Source organism: Archocentrus centrarchus, unplaced genomic scaffold (genome assembly GCF_007364275.1).
Source record: "Archocentrus centrarchus isolate MPI-CPG fArcCen1 unplaced genomic scaffold, fArcCen1 scaffold_24_ctg1, whole genome shotgun sequence".
NCBI classification, from domain to species: Eukaryota; Metazoa; Chordata; class Actinopteri; order Cichliformes; family Cichlidae; genus Archocentrus; species Archocentrus centrarchus.
Genome location: NW_022060254.1, coordinates 1620806 through 1626805, shown reverse-complemented (window position 1 = coordinate 1626805; position 6000 = coordinate 1620806).

Genomic DNA, 6000 nt, shown 5'->3' with positions numbered 1-6000 from the left:
TGGCAAGCGACGGTGTGAGGGAGATGGAGGGTGTGTGTGTGTGTGTGTGTGTGTGCGCGCGCGAGGGAGCGAGACAGAGAGGGGGGGACTCGCTGTTTCCTTCCGTCACCCTTCCCCCATACAGGCTGCCGCTGATTTTTTTTCACCTTTTTTATGAGAGTGCCAGGTAGATAAACCCAGATTTTCTGCTATCTTTCTGGTGCAGTGAGGCACTTGTACCCCGAGAAGTACTTTTGCAGTAGCAGAGGAGAATTTTGCTCATTTAAAAAAAAAAAAAAAAGACATTTTTCTTGAGACTGCGTGGAAAATCATTTATGCGACTCTAGAGAGTAATGTTTGTGAAAGCCTTACTAAATGTTGTTGTTGTGTTTTGGATATCTTAAGGCCACCACAGCTCTGGGTGTTTTTAACAGTGGAACACCTGTCTGTGAGGTAACTGTATAGAAACGCACAGACTATGTATTTAGAGCTGCTCTGACTCAGGTGGTAAAGCTGGATGTCCACTAATAGCAAGATCCACAAAGGCCCCCTCCACATGCCAAACAGGCACCTTAAAACTGTAAGTCTTAAATAACAAATAAAAAACTATCCTCACGACTCTCTAGCTGACCATACATTGGGACAGAGTTGCTCTCCTGTTGTTTCTCATTATTTCTTCTATGATTTATCTTTTGTTTAATGGTTCAGTTGTTCACCTGGAGTCCTCAGTATCAGCACAATTACAGTATAGACGGGAAGTACAGACAGTAAATCCAAAGCTGTTTTTGAGGACCAACTCCATGTTGAATCCCAGTGTTCCTTCATTCCTCTCACTACAACAGGGGTGGCCAACTCCAGGCCTCGAGAGCTGGTGTCCTGCAGGTTTTAGATGTGTCCCTGATCCAACACACCTGAATCAAATGGTTGCATTACCTCCTCAGTATGCAGTCAAGTTCCCCAGAGTCCTGCTAATGACTTCTATATTTGACTTAGGTGTGCTGAAGCAGAGACACATCTGAAACCTGCAGGACACCGGCTCTCAAGGCCTGGAGTTGGCCACCCCTGCACTAAAACATGCCCACCTTCCAAGTAGAGCCTCATCTGTTAGTGTTATGTGACTATGCTGCCATCTACTGTGCCAGTAGGTCTCTCAATTTTTAAATCATTGGTTTATATTTATACTCACAGCCACATTATTAGGTACACCTGTTCAACCGCTCCTAAATGGATATATCTAATCAGTATGACCAGTCAAGTGTGTCCAAACCTTTGACTGGTACTGTATCTAGTATGTAGATATGCAGAGGAGTATCTCTGAGCGCACATGTCAAACCTTGAAGCACCAAAATTGAACAGAGGTGAGAAAAACATTGATTGGTCTGATGAGTCTGTGACACTTGAAAGCATGGATCCATCTTGCCTGGTGTCAGCAGTGCAGGCTGCTGACCACAGTGTACCCATCCCCTGTTGGCTACTTCCAGCAGGATAACACACCATGTCACACAATTCAGATCATCTCAAACTGGTTTCTTGAACGTTACAGTGAGTTCACTGCACTCAACCGGCCTCCACTCTCACCAGATCACAATCCCGCAGAGCACCTTTGGGACGTGGTTGAACGGGAGATTCACATCGTGGATGTGCAACTGAAATCTGCAGCAACTGTGTGACACCATTATATCAATATGGACCAAAATCTCTGAGGAATATGTCCACCTTCTTGAATCTATGCCTTGAAGAGTTAAGGTGGTTCTGAAGTCAAAAAGGGGTCAACCTGGTACTAACAAGGTGTAACTAATGAAATGCCCAGTCATATATATTGGGATTTTTTTTTTAAATGAAAAGCTGACCACAAATCTGATTACGATCAACACTGTTGTGGTTGATCAGTTTGTGTCAGTAACTTTTTTTGTTTCATTGTTGAGCCGACAGACATCTCACTTTTTTGGTTCTCCCTCAGTGATTTTGTGAGCAAAAAACCTCATTTCCTGCAAAACAATCTGAGGTAAACTAACTTTATGTTATTCAAAGGTTGCATGAAAATACTGCAGTTTAGTGCAGGATAAACAGGTTACTCTGCTGTACTGTAGTGAATTTACTGTCCTGTGACGGACTGGTGCACAGCAGCTGTGGTGTTCATGCTCATTGCTAGGTTACACCAAGTGTAGCAGAGATAAGTTTGAATTTAAGCTGATGATGCTTAGATTCATTCACTCAATTCAACCTTTATACCAACTGTCTAGTAAAAAGACAGCAGAAATAGTATACCGTCAGTGTAGGGGACGGAAATCAGCCCCCTGGGAGGTTCTTCCAAAGATCTACTTTTTACTTTCTTGCTTTGAATACATTTCAGAGCCTGTAAATTTTTCACTTTTAATTGAGTTGAATCAGTACTTCAACTTTTACCAGAGATTTTTTTTAATACAAGTATCTGTACTTCTACTTAAGTACAGAATGTCTGTACTTTTGCCATCTCTGGATATTAAACATTCATTAAAAAAAAAAAAAATCATCCTTGATCGCTGACATGAAATTCTCTGTGGATTCCTCTTGTGGCTCACCTGCTCTGTGTGTGTGTGTGTACAGAGTTTCATCTCAAACTGCTGACATATTCCTGAGAAATTAAATGGTAAATTCTCAAATTCTACAAAGTACAACGTAAATATCTTAACACCATAAAAAAATCTTTGAAAAATGAGTGACGATAGTTGGCGCAATATGATAACATCATATTAAAAAATTCATAAGAAATCAATCTTGATAGTTGACATGGAATTCTCAACACGTTCCTCTTCTGGCTCACCTGCTCTACCTGTCTGCAAAGTTTCATCTCGCTGTGATGTTCCACAGAAAATAAAGGACAGCCGTTCTGATCAAAAATCCAAACGTGCTTTGCTCATGTTTCTATTTCTAACAGATAAATTTGCAAGAAGGATTTTGTTCTAAAGAAGAGCAGCAGAAATGTAAAGTGCTGTGAAAAATGTTTGCTTCTTTCTTTCTTTGCATATTTGTCACATTTTCATGTGTTGGATCATCAAACAAACTTTTATATTTGACAATGATAATCCAAATTAATACAAAATTGAGTTTTGTATTTATCCAAACCTGCCTGGCCCCATGTTAAACTCCAGCAAACCATGGTGAGAGCCATTGTACACAAATAAAGTTGATCTCCGTTATAATATGAGCATAATTGTCGTTGTTTTGAGATATCACTCTGGACACATTTAAAGTGGATAACACAGAAGAGGAATCCACTGACAACTTCATGTCAACTATCAAGGCTGATTTTTTTAAAAGTACGATATTTAATCCTTTAATTTTGCTGAACTTGAGCATAACTATCACTTAATTTCTGTGGCATTCTGCACCACTTTGCAGTGAAACTCTGCACACATTTTCCCTGGATGATGTAGAAGAGGAATGTGTTGAGAATTTCACGTCAACTATCATATGGACCGTTCTGAATTTGAGCAGAATTGTCCTTCAATTTCTGGGGAATCCTGCAGCGGTTTGAGATCAGAAAATGAACATGTCAGCAAACAGGTACCAGAGAATCTCACATCAGCTATCACAGTAGATTTTTTAAATGTAATATTATCCTGCGTTAACCTTGCTGAATGTAAGCAGTTTTGTCCCTTAATTTCTGTGGAATCCTGTAGCAGCTTGAGATGAAACAGAAGATTAATCCACTGAGAATTTTGTGTCAACTATCAATAAAATATGAAAACTTGTATTTGTGTACCTTTCTTTGTCACTATTGAATAAGCACAGATGGCTGAGGGATGCATGATGAAAATAAAGTTGATTTGGATGCTAAAATTTGAGGCTCCAAGACACCAAAGTTTGAATAAGAGGAGAGCAGCAGCCCTGACCGGTGTCAGCATGACAGACGATTCAGTTCTGTGGCATGCAGTGCTGCTTGTTCTTTCATAATTTTTCATTATTCTTTGCTGTGCTACTTTGCTGCTCTAATGAAATGAGAAACACTCATTTTAAAGCACCTACATGCTGTGATCTAATTTTGCATATTCTCTTAATATCATAGAGCTGTTTTCTTGGGACAAGAATCTTGACATTAGACACTGTTTTAAATCAGGTTCTTATGCTCTAACAAGCACCTTCGTAGCGCTGAATTTAATCTACAACTATTGCAGTGCCTCATTAAACTGTCTAAGCAGGCCTTCTCTAGTAAGAGTTGTGGTGAAATTTGAGTTGTTCTTGTTGTGTCGCTGCATGCTACCCGTGACAGGAACCCATGATACGCTGTACAGCATAAGGTTCAGTTCATTTCAGTGTTGTTTGTGTAGCACCAAATCACAACAACAGTCGCCTCACCTGTGACACCTTAAAGTGAGAATGTTATTCACCAAAATGGTGGACAGAAAATAATTTTCCAGCTTAGAATAAATGAAATGACTCAATAACATTTCTGCCTTTATTTTATAAGGGTTTGTTTTGTTTTTCCAGTCCTCTTACACGGAGGACAGAGTGAGTACAGGGTGTGTGAGGACCTTACATTAATCGTTAAGCTCATCTATTTAACATATAATGTCTGTATGAGTTCAGAGAGGAGTTTGTAATATATTTGTCTTTTCTGAACCAATACACATGAAACTTCACGATATGCTGTTATAGCACACTTTACCCAAATGTGTCCTCCTCTTTTTCAGTCATGTGGCTTTTACTAAATTCACAATAATTCGGGTCATAAAGAGACAATCAGCACGGCAGAAAAGGTTCTTTTTGCTTTTCTCCAAAAACATCAGGCGTGGGATGGGGTCATCAATGACAGAAGCAATTCTGGAAATTTGATTGATCAGGGCCTGCCGAAGTCACCTATGGTCAGGTGATCTTCCAAAATAAGAAGAAAGCTGGCAGGATGACAGGTAACTCTGACAGTCACTCCTGGAACTTAATCATCACCAAATTCAAACTAAATAAATAATAAATAAATGAATGTTGTTTTTCTTAAAAGCAGACATGTATATGTATTACACAACAAAGAGGAGGGTAAGGAGCAGCTGTTGATTCTTTTTTTGATCTGTAAGTGTGAGCCCTTCTATGAGCAAGTTGATATGTTTCTGTGACAGGCTGCTGGTAACAAAGTGTCTAAAGATACAATTTCAAATTGTTGCTTTGCTCTGTTGTCAGTTATGTGTAGGCAGAGCACAGGTTCATCCTTGAGTTAGATGTCTTTTTTTTTTATGTTTGAATGATTCACAAGCCAGGGGAAAGTGGCTCAACAAGCATACAAACAAATTTGATTTCCCCGAAAATGCTCAGGTAGATGGACTGAAAATGAACAAGCAGCCAATGTTCAAAGGAAAGCTTTGAAAGACCTTCAGAAACCCCGAAGAAAGAAAAAGAAACCCAGAAGAACTGTTGTTCAAGATCCCTGTGAAAATTACAAGAAAGTCTGGCTCACACAAAGAAATGAGGGGGTCATGACTTTTGCACAGGACTATCTGGTTGGTATAAAATAGTGAGGCTCCAGTGAGTTCATTTCTCTGCCTGCTGGACCTGGGAAACAGAATAACTCTCAGGTCTCTTTCTCAGGAGAAATCAGGAGTTTCAAGTGAAGAACAGCATGCCATTGATTGGCCATGGAGTGTCCTCACTACTTGAGTCATGAGAGCGACTCCTTCAAAAGTATCAACTGCGCCATTTTTTTAAAAACCCAACAGCCAGAAAATGGAGGCACGCCAAGCACCGACTGAATGCCCAGACCAACAGTTTGCAGCAGTAGTTTTGCAACATGAGAGCAATCTGAAATGTGCACACAGCATACACATTATAATCCTATCCGGTCTTTAAGTCTGACGTCATTTCCGGGTCCAGATGCTCCTAAATAAACAGCAATGGCATAACCAATAACTGTTCACTATTAAAGATGATTGTAACGTACCTTATCAACTGCAGCCATTTCTGCTCCTCTTTCTCATCGGTAAAATCACAGCAACCAAATCAAAACAACCAGGGACACAGCATTGTGGCATATTGATCACGTGACATATATAT